Source organism: Triticum urartu, chromosome 1A (assembly GCF_056163025.1).
Source record: "Triticum urartu cultivar PI428250 chromosome 1A, HENAU_Tu73, whole genome shotgun sequence".
Lineage (NCBI taxonomy): Eukaryota > Viridiplantae > Streptophyta > Magnoliopsida > Poales > Poaceae > Triticum > Triticum urartu.
The window spans coordinates 89,743,920-89,759,066 of NC_141873.1; the positions used below are offsets into that span (position 1 = coordinate 89,743,920).

General features: G+C 39.8%; 1 pseudogene; it reads right to left on the minus strand.

The window, feature by feature from the left end:
* Positions 1 to 10,864: 10,864 nt before the first annotated feature.
* LOC147990177 (protein FAR1-RELATED SEQUENCE 5-like) lies at positions 10,865 to 13,343 on the minus strand (annotated as a pseudogene).
* Between the last annotated feature and the right edge of the window lie 1,804 nt (positions 13,344 to 15,147).

The window sequence follows — 15,147 nt, forward strand, 5'->3', positions numbered from 1 at the left end:
GATAAAAACAGAATTTTTGATGCGGAGTGCTACTTGGCATAATTTTAATGTAATTCTTCTTAATTGTGGTATGAATATTCAGATCTGAAAGATTCAAGATAAAAGTTTAATATTGACATAAAAATAATAATACTTCAAGCATACTAATAAGCAGTCATGTCTTCTCAAAATAACATGGCAAAAGAAAGTTATCCCTACAAAATCATATAGTCTGGCTATGCTCTATCTTCACCACACAAAATATTTAAATCATGCACAACCCCGATGACAAGCCACGCAATTGTTTCATACTTTTGACATTTTCAAACTTTTTCAATCTTCACGCAATACATGAGCGTGAGCCGTGGATATAGCACTATATGTGGAATAGAATGGTGGTTGTGGAGAAGACAAAAAGGGAGAAGATATTCTCACATCAACTAGGCGTATCAATGGGCTATGGAGATGCCCATCAATAGATATCAATGTGAGTGAGTAGGGATTGCCATGCAACGGATGCACTAGAGCTATAAGTATATGAAAGCTCAACAAAAGAAACTAAGTGGGTGTGCATCCAACTTGCTTGCTCATGAAAACCTAGGGCATTTTGAGGAAGCCCATCATTGGAATATACAAGCCAAGTTCTATAATGAAAAATTCCCACTAGTATATGAAAGTGATAACATAGGAGACTCTCTATCATGAATATCATGGTGCTACTTTGAAGCACAAGTGTGGTAAAGGATAGTAACATTGTCCCTTCTCTCTTTTTCTCCCATTTTTTTATTTGGGCCTTTTCTCTTTTTTATGGCCTCTTTTCTTTCTTTCTTTTTTATTTTTTCGTCCAGAGTCTCATCCCGACTTGTGGGGGAATCATAGTCTCCATCATTCTTTCCTCACTGGGACAATGCTCTAATAATTAGGATCATCACACTTTTATTTTCTTACAACTCAACAATTACAACTCGATACTTAGAACAAAATATGACTCTATATGAATGCCTCCGGCGGTGTACTGGGATATGCAATGAATCAAGAGTGACATGTATGAAAGAATTATGAATGGTGGCTTTGCCACAAATACGATGTCAACTACATGATCATGCTAAGCAATATGACAATGATGTAGTGTGTCATAATAAACGGAACGGTGGAAAGTTGCATGGCAATATATCTCGGAATGGCTATGGAAATGCCATAATAGGTAGGTATGGTGGCTGTTTTGAGGAAGGTATATGGTGGGTGTGATACCGGCGAAAGGTGCGCGGTATTAGAGAGGCTAGCAATGGTGGAAGGAAGAAAAGTGTGTATAATCCATGGACTCAACATTAGTCATAAAGAACTCATATACTTATTGCAAAAATCTACAAGTTATCAAAGCAAAGTATTACGCGCATGCTCCTAGGGGGATAGATTGGTAGGAAAATACCATCGCTCGTCCCCGACCGCCACTCATAAGGAAGACAATCAAAAAATAAATCATGCTCCGACTTCATCACATAACGGTTCACCATACGTGCATGCTACGGGAATCACAAACTTTAACACAATTATTTCTCAAATTCACAACTACTCAACTAGCACAACTTTAATATCACCATCTTCATATCTCAAAATAATTATCAAGCATCAAACTTCTCATAGCATTCAACACACTCATAAGAAAGTTTTTACTATTCTTGAACACCAAACATATTAGGATTATTAAGCAAATTACCATGCTATTTAAGACTCTCAAAATAATCTAAGTGAAGCATGAGAGATCAATAGTCTGTATAAAAAAATCCACCACCGTGCTCTAAAAGATATAAGTGAAGTACTAGAGCAAAACTATATAACTCAAATGATATAAGCGATGCACATAGAGTATTCCAACAAATTCCAAATCATGTATGGCTCTCTCAAAAGGTGTGTATAGCAAGGATGATTGTGGTAAACTAAAAAGCAAAGACTCAAATCATACAAGACGCTCCAAGCAAAACACATATCATGTGGTGAATAAAAATACAGCTCCAAGTAAAGTTACCAATAGAAGTAGACGAAAGAGGGGATGCCTTCTGGGGCATCCCCAAGCTTTGGATTTTAGGTGTCCTTAGATTATCTTGGGGGTGCCATGGGCATCCCCAAGCTTAGGCTCTTGCAACTCCTGGTTCCATAATCCATCAAATCTTTACCAAAAACTTGAAAACTTCACAACACAAAACTTAAAGTAGAAAATCTCGTGAGCTCCGTTAGCGAAAGAAAACAAAAGACCACTTCAAGGTACTATAATGAACTCATTATTTATTTATATTTGTGTTAAACCTAATGTATTCCAACTTCTCTATGGTTTATAAACTATTTTACTAACCATAGATTCATCAAAATAAGCAAACAACACACAAAAAACAGAATCTGTCAAAAACAGAACAGTCTGTAGTAATCTGTAGCTAGCGCAAGATCTGGAACCCCAAAAATTCTAAAATAAATTTATGGATGCGAGAAATTTATCTATTAATCATCTACAAAAAGAATTAACTAAATATCACTTTCCAAATAAAAATGGCAGCAGTTCTCGTAAGCGCTAAAGTTTCTGTTTTTTTACAGCAAGATATCAAGACTTTCCCCAATTCTTCCCAACGGTTCTACTTGGCACAAACACTAATTAAACACAAAAAACACAACCAAAACAGAGCCTATATAAATTATTTATTACTAAATAGGAGCAAAAAGCAAGGAATAAAAATAAAATTGGGTTGCCTCCCAATAAGCGCTATCGTTTAACGCCCCTAGCTAGGCATAAAAAACAAGGATAAATTTAGGTATTGCCATCTTTGGTAGGCAATCCATAAGTGGATCTCATAATAGATTCATAAGGTAATTTAATTTTATTTCTAGAAAAGTGTTCCATGCCTTTCCTTAATGGAAATTGGAATCTAATATTTCCTGCCTTCATATCAATAATTGCACCAATCGTTCTAAGGAAAGGTCTACCAAGAATAATAGGACATGAAGGATTGCAATCTATGTCAAGAACAATAAAATCTACGGGCACATAATTCCTATTTGCGACAATAAGAACATCATTAATTCTTCCCATAGGTTTCTTAATAGTGGAATCCGCAAGGTGCAAGTTTAGAGAGCAATCATCAAAAACACGGAAACCTAACAAATCACACAAAGTCTTTAGAATCGTGGAAACACTAACACCCAAATCACACAAAGCATAGCATTCATGATCTTTAATTTTAATTTTAATAGTAGGTTCCCACTCATCATAAAGTTTTCTAGGGATAGAAACTTCCAACTCAAGTTTTTCTTCATAAGATTGCATCAAGGCATTAACGATTTGTTTAGTAAACGCTTTATTTTGACTATAAGCATGAGGAGAATTTAGCACAGATTGCAACAAGGAAATACAATCAATCAAAGAGCAATTTTCATAATTAAATTCCTTGAAATCCAAAATAGTGGGTTTAGCAACATCTAGGGTTTTAATTTCTTCAATCCCACTTTCATCAAATTTAGCATCAAGATCTAAAAACTCCAAATTTTTGGAACGCCTTCTAGGTAAAGGTGGATCATATTCAGTCCCATCATTATCAAGATTCATATTGCAAAACAAAGATTTAATAGGGGACACATCAATAACTTTTAGATCTTCATCTTTATTTTCATAAGAATTAGAAGAACACGCTCTTATAAAGGCATCTTTCTTAGCACGCATCCTAGCGGTTCTTTCTTTGCACTCATCAATGGAAATTCTCATGACTTTGAGAGACTCATTGATACATGCTTAGGAGGAATAGATCTAAGTTTCAAAGAATTAACATCAAGAGAAATTCTATCAACGTTCCTAGCCAAATCATCAATCTTAAGCAATTTTTCTTCAATCAAAGCATTGAAATTCTTTTGCAAAGTAATAAATTCTTTAATATTAGATTCAAAATCAGAGGGCATCTTATTATAATTTCCATAAGAATTGTTGTAGGAATTACTATAATTATTAGAGGGATTACTAGGATAAGGCCTAGGATTAAAATTTCCTTTATACGCGTTGTTACCAAAATTGTTCCTACTAACAAAATTCACATCCATATATCATTATTATTCTCAATCAAAGTAGACAAGGGCATATCATTAGGATCAGAAGAAACACTTTTACTAGCAAATAATTTCATAAGTTCATCCATCTTTCCACTCAAAACATTAATTTCGTCTATCACATGCACCTTTTTATTAGTAGATCTTTCAGTATGTCATTGAGAATAATTAAACATAATAATATCTAGGAGTTTAGTAGCTTCTCCTAAAGTGATTTCCATAAAAGTGCCTCCCGTGGCCGAATCTAAAAGATTTCTGGAAGCAAAATTCAATCTGGCATAAAATTTTTGTATAATCATCCACAAATTCAAACCATGAGTAGGGCAATTACGTATCATTAATTTCATCCTCTCCCAAGCTTGTGCAACATGTTCATGATCAAGTTGCTTAAAATTCATAATATCGTTTCTAAGAGAGATGATCTTAGCGGGAGGAAAATACTTAGAGATAAAAGCATCTTTGCACTTGTTCCAAGAATCAATACTATTTTTAGGCAAAGACGAAATCCAAGCTTTAGCACGATCTCTAAGCGAAAAAAGAAATAGCTTCAACTTAACAATATCATTATCCACATCTTTCTTCTTTTGCATATCACACAAATCAACGAAGTTATTTAGATGGGTAGCGGCATCTTCACTAGGAAGGCCGGAAAACGGATCTTTCATGACAAGATTCAGCAAAGCGACATTAATTTCACAAGATTCAGCATCGGTAAGAGGAGCAATCGGAGTGCTAATAAAATCATTGTTGTTGGTATTGGTAAAGTCACACAATTTAGTGTTATCTTGAGCCATCGTGACAAGCAATCAATCCAACACACAAGCAAACAAAAAGCAAGCGGGCAAAAAGAGGCAAATCGAGAAAGAGAGGGAGGATAGAGAGAGAGGGCGAATAAAACGGCAAGAGTGAAGTGGGGGAGAGGAAAACGAGAGGCAAATGGCAAATAATGTAATGCGGGAGATAAGCATTGTGATGGGTACTTGGTATGTTGACTTTTGCGTAGACTCCCCGGCAACGGCGCCAGAAATGGCTCGTTGTCAGGAGTCAAATCTTGACTTGCGCGAACCTCCCCGGCAACGGCGCCAGAAATTCTTCTTCCTACCTCTTGAGCACTGCGTTGGATTTCCTTGAAGAGGAAAGGATGATGCAGCAAAGTAGTGTAAGTATTTCCCTCAGTTTTTGAGAACCAAGGTATCAATCCAGTAGGAGGTCACGTGCGAAGTCCCTAGTACTTGCACAAAACAAATAACTCCTCGCAACCAACGCGATAAGGGGTTGTCAATCCCTTCACGGTCACTTACGAGAGTGAGATCTGATAGATATGATAAGATAATATTTTTGGTATTTTTGTGATAAAGATGCAAAGTAAAATAAAAGCAAAGTAAAAAAAGCAAAGGAAATAACTAAGTATTGGAAGATTAATATGATGAAGATAGACCCGGGGGCCATAGGTTTGACTAGTGGCTTCTCTCAAGAGCATAAGTATTCTACGGTGGGTGAACAAATTACTATTGGGCAATTGACAGAACTGAGCATAGTTATGAGAGTATCTAGGTATGATCATGTATATAGGCATCACGTCCAAGACAAGTAGACCGACTCCTGCCTGCATCTACTACTATTACTCCACTCATCGACCGCTATCAAGCATGCATCTAGAGTATTAAGTTCAAGAAAACAGAGTAATGCCTTAAGCAAGATGACATGATGTAGAGGGATAAATTCATGCAATATGATAAAAAACATCTTGTTATCCTCGATGGCAACAATACAATACGTGCCTTGCTGCCCCTACTGTCATTGGGAAAGGACACCGCAAGATTGAACCCAAAGCTAAGCACTTCTCCCATTGCAAGAAAGATCAATCTAGTAGGCCAAACCAAACTGATAATTCGAAGAGACTTACAAAGATAACCAATCATACATAAAAGAATTCAGAGAAGATTCAAATATTGTTCATAGATAGTCTTGATCATAAACCCACAATTCATCGGTCTCAACAAACACACCGCAAAAAGAAGATTACATCGAATAGATCTCCACAAGAGAGGGGGGAACATTGTATTGAGATCCAAAAAGAGAGAAGAAGCCATCTAACTAATAACTATGGACCCGCAGGTCTGAGGTAAACTACTCACACTTCATCGGAGAGGCTATGGTGTTGATGTAGAAGCCCTCCGTGATCAATGCCCCCTCCGGTGGAGCTCCGGAACAGGCCCCAAGATGGGATCTCGTGGATACAGAAAGTTACGATGGTGGGAATTAGGGTTTTGGCTCCGTATCTGATCGTTTGGGGGTACGTAGGTATATATAGGAGGAAGAAGTACATCGGTGGAGCAACAGGGGCCCCATGAGGGTGGAGGGCGCGCCTGGGGGGGGGGGGGGGTAGGCGCGCCCCCTACCTCGTTGCCTCCCTGTTGGTTGCTTGACGTATGGTCCAAGTCTCCTGGGTCTTGTTCATTGAGAAAATCACGTTCCCGAAGGTTTCGTTCCGTTTGGACTCCGTTTGATATTCCTTTTCTTCGAAACCCTAAAATAGGCAAAAAAACAACAATTCTGGGCTGGGCCTCTGGTTAATAGGTTAGTAATCTGTAACTAACGCAAACTACTGGAACCCCAAAAATTCTAAAATAAATTGCTGGACGTGAGGAATTTATCTATTAATCATCTTCAAAAAGAATTAACTAAATAGCACTCTCCAATAAAAAATGGCAACAATTCTCGTGAGCGCTAAAGTTTCTGTTTTTTACAGCAAGATCGCAAAGACTTTCCCCAAATCTTCCCAACGGTTCTACTTGGCACAAACACTAATTAAACACAACCGAAACAGAGGCTAGATAAATTATTTATTACTAAACAGGAGCAAAAAGTAAGGAATAAAAATAAAATTGGGTTGCCTCCCAACAAGCGCTATCGTTTAACGCCCCTAGCTAGGCGTAAAAGCGAAGATAGATCTAGGTATTGCCACAATAATGATAAGGTAAATCGCGAAAACTCATCTCATACTCCCTATGTTCAGCAGCAAGCTTTCTTTGTGGCAAACAAAAGTAATCAAAAGGGCTAAATTTAATGGGACAAAAGTCCCCAAGATCAAGCTCGGGAAGTATTGGTTCCTCCTTTGGCCCCTGATATTGTACAACCAATTCATCATTATAAGCATTCTTTTGGCAAAAAGTTATGAGTCTTTGTTCAAGGGAAAAACCTAGCCCATTGTTCTGGATGGCAAAATTATCATTAAGTTCAGAGATCCTATTAACAAGAGCATCGGTAGGAACCTTTTTTCTAAGGTTTTCATTAAAAGCAACATGATCTAAAGATCGTAAACGCATAATGTCTTCTTGATAGAAAATGATTGCTTCTATGGGAGGACGGCCAACATCCACCCTATAATGCGCAAAAATTGCATTGGCTTCTTTTATTATAAATCTAAACTCATGGGCTAAAAAGATGATTGCTGCTCGCTTAACAGAAGAATGCTCAATATTAGAAAATTCTAGGAAAATCCTTTGTATGGAAGTATGCATATGTAAAAATTATCTTTCAAGTTCAACTATGAGCAAAGATATAGCATCTACGAGACTACTAGTTTTATGAAGGATAGATCCACTCATGGTGGGCAAAGCACCGGCACAAGTAAATAAATCTTGAATAACTCCCTTCCCAATAATATTACCGCTACCAATACGAAACCTTTTAGTGTGCAAAATAATAGGATTTTCAAGAGGATCATCAATAGCATCAAAGTTTTCCATATTATTATCCTTATCAATGATAATCTCCCCAGTTTCAGACATGATGGCAACGAATTGCAAAAAGAACGAGTACACAGAAGGCAGGAAGGAAAAAGAGGCGAATGGAAAGAGAGGGCGAATAAAACGGCAAGGGTGAAGTGGGGGAGAGGAAAACGAGAGGCAAATGACAAATAATGTAATGCGAAGGATAAGAGTTGTGATGGGTACTTGGTATGTCTTGCCTTGGCGTAGATCTCCCCGGCAACGGCGCCAGAAATCCTTCTTGCTACCTCTTGAGCACTGCGTTGGCTTTCCCTTAAAGAGGAAAGGGTGATGCAGTAAAGCAGCGTAAGTATTTCCCTCAGTTTTGAGAACCAAGGTGTCAATCCAGTAGGAGACCACACGCGAGTTACCTCGTACCTACACAAACAAATAAGAACCTCCCAACCAACGCGATAAAGGGGTTGTCAATCCCTTCACGGCCACTTGCAAGAGTGAGATCTGATAGAGATAATGATAATAAGATAAATATTTTTGGTATTTTTATGATATAAATTGAAAGTAAAGATTGCAAAATAAAATAGATTGGAAACTTGTATGATGGAGAATAGACCCGGGGGCCATAGGTTTCACTAGTGGCTTCTCTCAAGATAGCATAAGTATTACGATGGGTGAACAAATTACTGTCGAGAAATTGATAGAAAAGCGAATAATTATGAGAATATCTAGGTATGATCATCTATATAGGCATCACGTCCGTGACAAGTAGACCGACTCCTGCCTGCATCTACTACTATTACTCCACACATCGACCGCTATCCAGCATGCATCTAGAGTATTAAGTTCATAAGAACAGAGTAACGCCTTAAGCAAGATGACATGATGTAGAGGGATAAACTCATGCAATATGGTGTAAACCCCATCTTGTTATCCTCAATGGCAACAATACAATACGTGTCGTTTCCCTTTCTGTCACTGGGATCGAGCACCGCAAGATTGGACCCAAAGCTAAGCACTTCTCCCATTGCAAGAAAAATCAATCTAGTAGGCCAAACCAAAATGATAATTCGAAGAGACTTGCAAAGATAAACCAATCATACATAAAAGAATTTAGAGAAGATTCAAATATTGTCCATATATAAACTTGATCATAAACCCACAATTCATCGGATCTCGACAAACACGCCGCAAAAGAAGATTACATCGAATAGATCTCGAAGAGAATCGAGGAGAACTTTGTATTGAGATCCAAAGAGAGAGAAGAAACCATCTAGCTACTAGCTATGGACCCGAAGGTCTGAAGTAAACTACTCACACATCATCGGAGCGTCCATGGAGTTGATGTAGAGGCCCTCCGTGATCAATGCCCCTCCGGCGGAGCTCCGGAAAAGGCCCCAAGATGGGATCTCTTGGGTACAGAAGGTTGCGGCGGTGGAAATAGGGTTTCGTGGTGCTCCTGAATGTTTACGGGATATATATAGGCAGTGTATCCTGTGAATCCGGCGTCTTCGTGAATCCTTGTATCCTGTCATTATCAGTCGTTGGATCAAAATCTTGTGCCTGCTGTTTGTGCCCTGTCTTTTTTGCACAAACACGCCCGCATCCACCCAAGTTTGCCATGTCAACTTTTCAAAAGAGACCCCAACAAGACCAACTCTCCCAGTTAACCACTCAATCGTTTTCCTCCCAATCTCTGCATCTTGCCGGCGGCCACGGCCACGGCTGCGGCGACCAAGACCACCAGAGTCCAGCGACTATTTCCTGCCACGAAGAGCGGTGATTGGCGGCAGCACCTTGGACGCTGTAATGGAGACACGCCGGAGGCGGCCACCTCTCCCAGCGATGGCAGCCTCTCCGGCAGAGATCCAAGCGGGTGGCCATCGCCTCTAGGCGTGGAGTTCTCCCCTGCGGACGCACCAGGCCTTGCCCTACTGCGATGTATGGAGCCGTCCAGCCATGCGTTGGAGTTCCCGTTTGGGATCCGAGCCGGACATGCCTTTGCAGTCTGATATTTCTTTGCAGCTGCTGCACTGTCGAACTCTTCCCCAATTTCTTCAGGCAAAACCGTCCTGGAGCTCCTTCGACACAACCCAAGACTAGCACAACCCGACCACTATTGCGACCATGTAGCTAGTTCTTATCAGATGACTTGCTATTGGTGATTTCTGTAAGAATATCATACGAGTTGCTGTTGGTGCCAATCGAGCATCATACTTCAGAAATAAGTGAATATAAAATATAGAAGCAGTGTGAGTACAGGGCAGGCTCTAGGTAGGAGTAGCAACAACGTGCGTTGGTGGTTTGGACCAATTCCTTTGGGTTCGGTTGGGAACAAGAGCATGTTCTTGTGACCCCAAGTACTTGTAACTAAACTCTCTCTTGCACATAATGAATATGACAGGGATTGCTTGTTCTTGCAAAGAAATTCAGAAACAAGTGAATGTCCACTTATTGGTGACTCATTCTTTTTAGAGAAATGGTTGGTTTACTTTATTTTGATGAATGCTATTGTTCATGCTTACTGGCAGTTTGTAATCTGGGCTGCTCGTACAAGATTCATGCTGCAGTTTGGCCTACAAGTCTCATTTTACACTGAAAAATTATTACAGTATAACTAGTACTTCGGGTAGTAAGTAGGTAACAACACAAATAGATCAGATCATCAGCTAGCCATGATTCTTGTACATCTAGTTCTCCTGGGTGACTGCCATTGATGGATAAAGCTCATAAACAAGTGCTTCTAAGTTGTTTTGAATTAAAATTCAGACGGAAACACCTGATACATGCTAGCCGCAATTAGTATATGGCTGCTCCGTCGAACATCTTATGCATTCAATTTTTTTCTTCAACTACTCATAAACAAGAACAAGCTTCCAAACTTTGATACATGAATCAAAACTCATGCATCTGCTCACCACTCACACTTAATTAAGCATGAATCAAATCTGATACAAATAACATAAACAGTTGGACAAAGCACAAGTTCGAATCCAGTGCATAAATTCAAACATTCAATAAACTGAATAAATGGGATTAAACATCATCTATTTTTCGAAGACTTGTAGCTATCATCATGCACCATCTGGAAGCATTTGTTGCACATTCATGGCTTCTTTTTCATGACCTTTTTTGCTAGGACAATTGCGACTGTCATGAAACCCTATTTGGTTGCACGTCTTGCACAAGCGTGTGACCTTGGCCTTGGCTTATTTTTTCTTCTCCTTTTGTTTTTCCCCATTCATTTCCTTTGCTCTTTTTATTCTTTTACATCTCCCTACCGAATGGCCATCATTTGGCGGGTGTATGTCAACTTGAGTAGGAATGTTGCAACCAATAAACGCCTCATATTCCTCTTGCCTAGTGTGCTTGACTGCATTGGGAACCATTTGGTTCAGAGGCTCCTCAATGCTCAGAACACTTGATACTAAAAAGTCCATGCCTTCATCTGATTGCTTGGCTCTTTGAATTAGATCTTCCAACTTGTTGCGTACTGTTGAAATCTTCTTCCTTGCGGCTGCATCCAAGGAATCGGTGGGATTTTCTTCTAGAAGGTTCCCTTGCTCATCGTAAACACTCTCACTGCAATTTTCTGTATGTCAATCATATGATTTAAAAAAGAGAAGAGCATTGATTTTTATAACTTTCATACCTTTTACACCGTTTCTTCCATCTTTCCATAATATAGAAGGTTGGAAGCTCCTTTTGATTTTCAATTCGCATCACTTGGACAATATGGCGGCATGGGATTCCATGTGACTCATATAACTTGCATGAACAGTTAGCTATCATGGTTGTCGTGTCACAACGGACCTCCCTTACCCTACTGGCTCCCGTTTTGAAGGTCACTACTTTTATTCCCCCATCTTGTGCAATTCCTTGAACACAACAATGATCTCTTGCTGCAATAACTTGTTCCTGAAATTTCCCAAACACTTCATGTGTGAATACTTGACTACCTTGTTTCTCCATTGCCCACGGTGTCACTAGTTGGGGGATCCTATGGATGCTTGAATTGTCGGCAATCAACTCCTCTTGACGTTGACATTCTAAAGCCGTTTCAAACCTAAGCCAGAACTCAACAAAAGTGAGCCTGCGATGAATGAATCGGTTAAAGAATGAATTTGCACTTTCAGACCTTGAAGTAGTTCGAAGAATGCCTGCCGGTGGTATGTCCATAAAATAGGCTGGTATCCATGACTCTCTGAGGCTAAACCTTTTAGTCAACCATTCATTATCCTCCAACCCATACTCTGAAATTATAGAATTCCACTCTAACTCAAACTCGGTCACGGTTTCTGAACCCCATACACATGCATTCATCCTCTTCCAAAATTCAGATTCTTCTCTAATCGCAGGTCCAAGCTTCTCAGGAAGTTTTTCCATTATATGCCACATGCACAACCTGTGTACTGAGGTTGGAAAAACTTCATCAATTCCATTCTTAATGCTAGTAGCTTCATCGGTTATGATGAGTGTCAGCGCTACACCTCCCATTGCCTTCAGGAAGGTCTCAAACAACCAGACATATGACTCGGTCTTCTCATTTAGTAAGAACGCAGCACCAAAGAACACACTTTGTAAATGATGATTAACTCCTGTAAATGGTGCAAAGATCATGTCATACTGATTAGTAGTACATGTAGAATCAAAGGACACCACACTACCGAAATGTTTGTAGTTCTTCCTGCTTGTGGCATCTGCCCAGAACACATACATCAACTTTCCTTCAGCACTGACAACAAAATCATAGAAAAATGCTGAATTAACTTCCTGCTTTCTACCTAGCTGGGCCACAAACATTTGAGCATCTGCATTCCTAATTTTTAATCTGAGGTCACAGTAGTAGTTTTGCAAGTCCCTTTTCATGCATCCAGCATTCGCAAATCCACCCTCGCTGACGTGTAGGAGCCTGTATGCCTGACAGGTGCCTATGCTTGCTTTGCTGCATGTGTACAATGTGTTATTTGCCCTCTCGCTAACTCGGCGATTTGATCTGATCAAATGACGCTTATCCGGTGACACAAGACCATGGCTGTGGTGCTCGACCCATGATTCTATCTTGTAGGTATCATTAGCACATAACTTCACAAAGATGTGTGCATCACAACCGCACCTTGTGTCTGTGTTCTTACGCCTCTTCTTTGATGGATCGTCAATCTTGTTACCATTTTCAGACTTGAATCCTTGTCTATTACACATGTATCGTTTAGTGCGAACTACCTCATTTTCTAACTTCTTTTGTTGCCCAATGCGAACTCCAAACCCAGATTGATGTGCATAAGATTTGTAGAACTCCTCCATGGCCTTCAATCCTTCAAATGTCATCCCCACTTTAGGCTTCAAATCATCTTCACATTCAGGTATAAAGGACGAGCACTGGAACATAAAGGATGAATTAATAAGCACTTTCATGTACAAATAAGTAAAATGAGTACGCCTGTTGTTCGGCAACAGCAATTGACTTACACAGAGAGGAACACTTGCTTTCTTTATGGGTGTATTAAATCCTTCCTCGTTCATGTGCATCTGCCACATATTTGTAGATCCCATTGCTGCACCTGCACCAACAGGTACATGATAAGCCTTTAGAACTAACCAGAAAACCAACACACATTTTGAGAGAAATACAACCCAATATGGATTTAGACCCAACACTAACTGACAGACCTGGTCACTGTCATTCAAATGACAATCAGTGTACAAAGTTACAGACCCTCGACAATGTAGATGTATGTGCAGGTAAAATCTAGAATAGCGATTCCCAACTTTACTATAAAATTTGGCAGCACTTGAATGGATGTCAACAAGAAGAGTTTCATTCAGGATAAATTTTCACTACCAAACTAGCATAATCTCGAACAGTAAATATGAGCTACATCACATGCATCCCATTAAGTTCAATCACAACATATCCACCACAGAAACCTATGTTTGCATCAAGTTAACGAGAATTAAGTTTTGAAAAGTGATTTGGTTCATTGTTTTTCTCAATAATAAGTACTGGATCATTGTTTTCCCTCATACAGAGCATTGTTTTTCCCAATATAATGCTCCTGAAGACCTGACGCAAAGCGATCTGCTTTCAGCAGGAACAGGGCACCGCAAGGCAAGGGGCAGAAGAGATGGATTTGGGATGTTGTATTAACCTTTGTGTGTACGCCTGCACCCAGGATCCAGTCTTCTGGAAGTTTAGGGCGTACGAGAGTTCTTCGTCTCTAGCCGCAGGCCGCCGCCATGGTGATCGGGAACGTGGGTTTCGCATGTCTGGTCTGTTGAGGGGTGCCCTTGCAAATCTGCACGATTAACTTACGGACGTACAGGACCGGAGGCGGGCGGCTTAGTGCAAAAATTCCTACGACTGAGCAGACACGCAGGATTTAAATCGGATGACTGGGAACGAGAGAATATAGGGGTGCACGAAGATGCCGGATTCATAAGATACGACGCCATAGTGGATCACGTTTGGACTCTCCACTCCAAGTCTCCTGGATCTTGACGTCCACTCCAAGTCTGTTGCTTGACGTCCACTCCAAGTCTCCTGGATCACGTTTGTTCCAAAAATAACGCTCCCGAAGGTTTCATTCCGTTTGGACTCTGTTTGATATTCCTTTTCTGCGAAACACTAAAATAGACAAAAAAACAGCAATTTGGGCTAGGCCTCCGGTTAATAAGTTAGTCCCAAAAATAATATAAAATTATAAAATAAAGCCCGTTATCATCCAAAACAGATAATATAATAGCATGAAACAATAAAAAAATTATAGATACATTGAAGACGTATCGGTCTACTATTACGGCGATTCAACGAGATTTGTTTCGTGGCGGTCTACTATTTACGACAATTGAACTAGACTTGTTTCTCTAACGTCTTTGCGGTTGGATTCCTTGATGTTGTCAACTATTGCCGTGAGCACGGTTGTGCAATGAGGACACGTTTTATTGTGGCTTTGGCAAGATTTTAGAGGCATTTGGTCCTAGTCATAGCCCGCCCCCCTTGTTTAGGGTAGTTTTCGTTTATGTGGGTTTAGTTTCTTTTGGTAGGATTTTTATGTGTTCAGTTAACCTATATCTCATTGTATCCGGTGTTCTATTGATATAATATAGATCTTTACACACATATTGCAAGAAAAACTTTTGATTTATTCATCTTCAACAATGGTATTACAACGATTACTAGAAATAATAAAATTACATCCAAATCCGTAGACCACCTAGTGACGAGTACAAGCACTGAAGCGAGCCGAAGACAAGCTGCTGTCATCGTGCCTTCCTCACTGGAGCCGGGCAAACCTTATTGTAGTACACAGTCGGGAAGTCGTCGTGCTAAGGCCCCACAGAACCAACGCACCAGTAC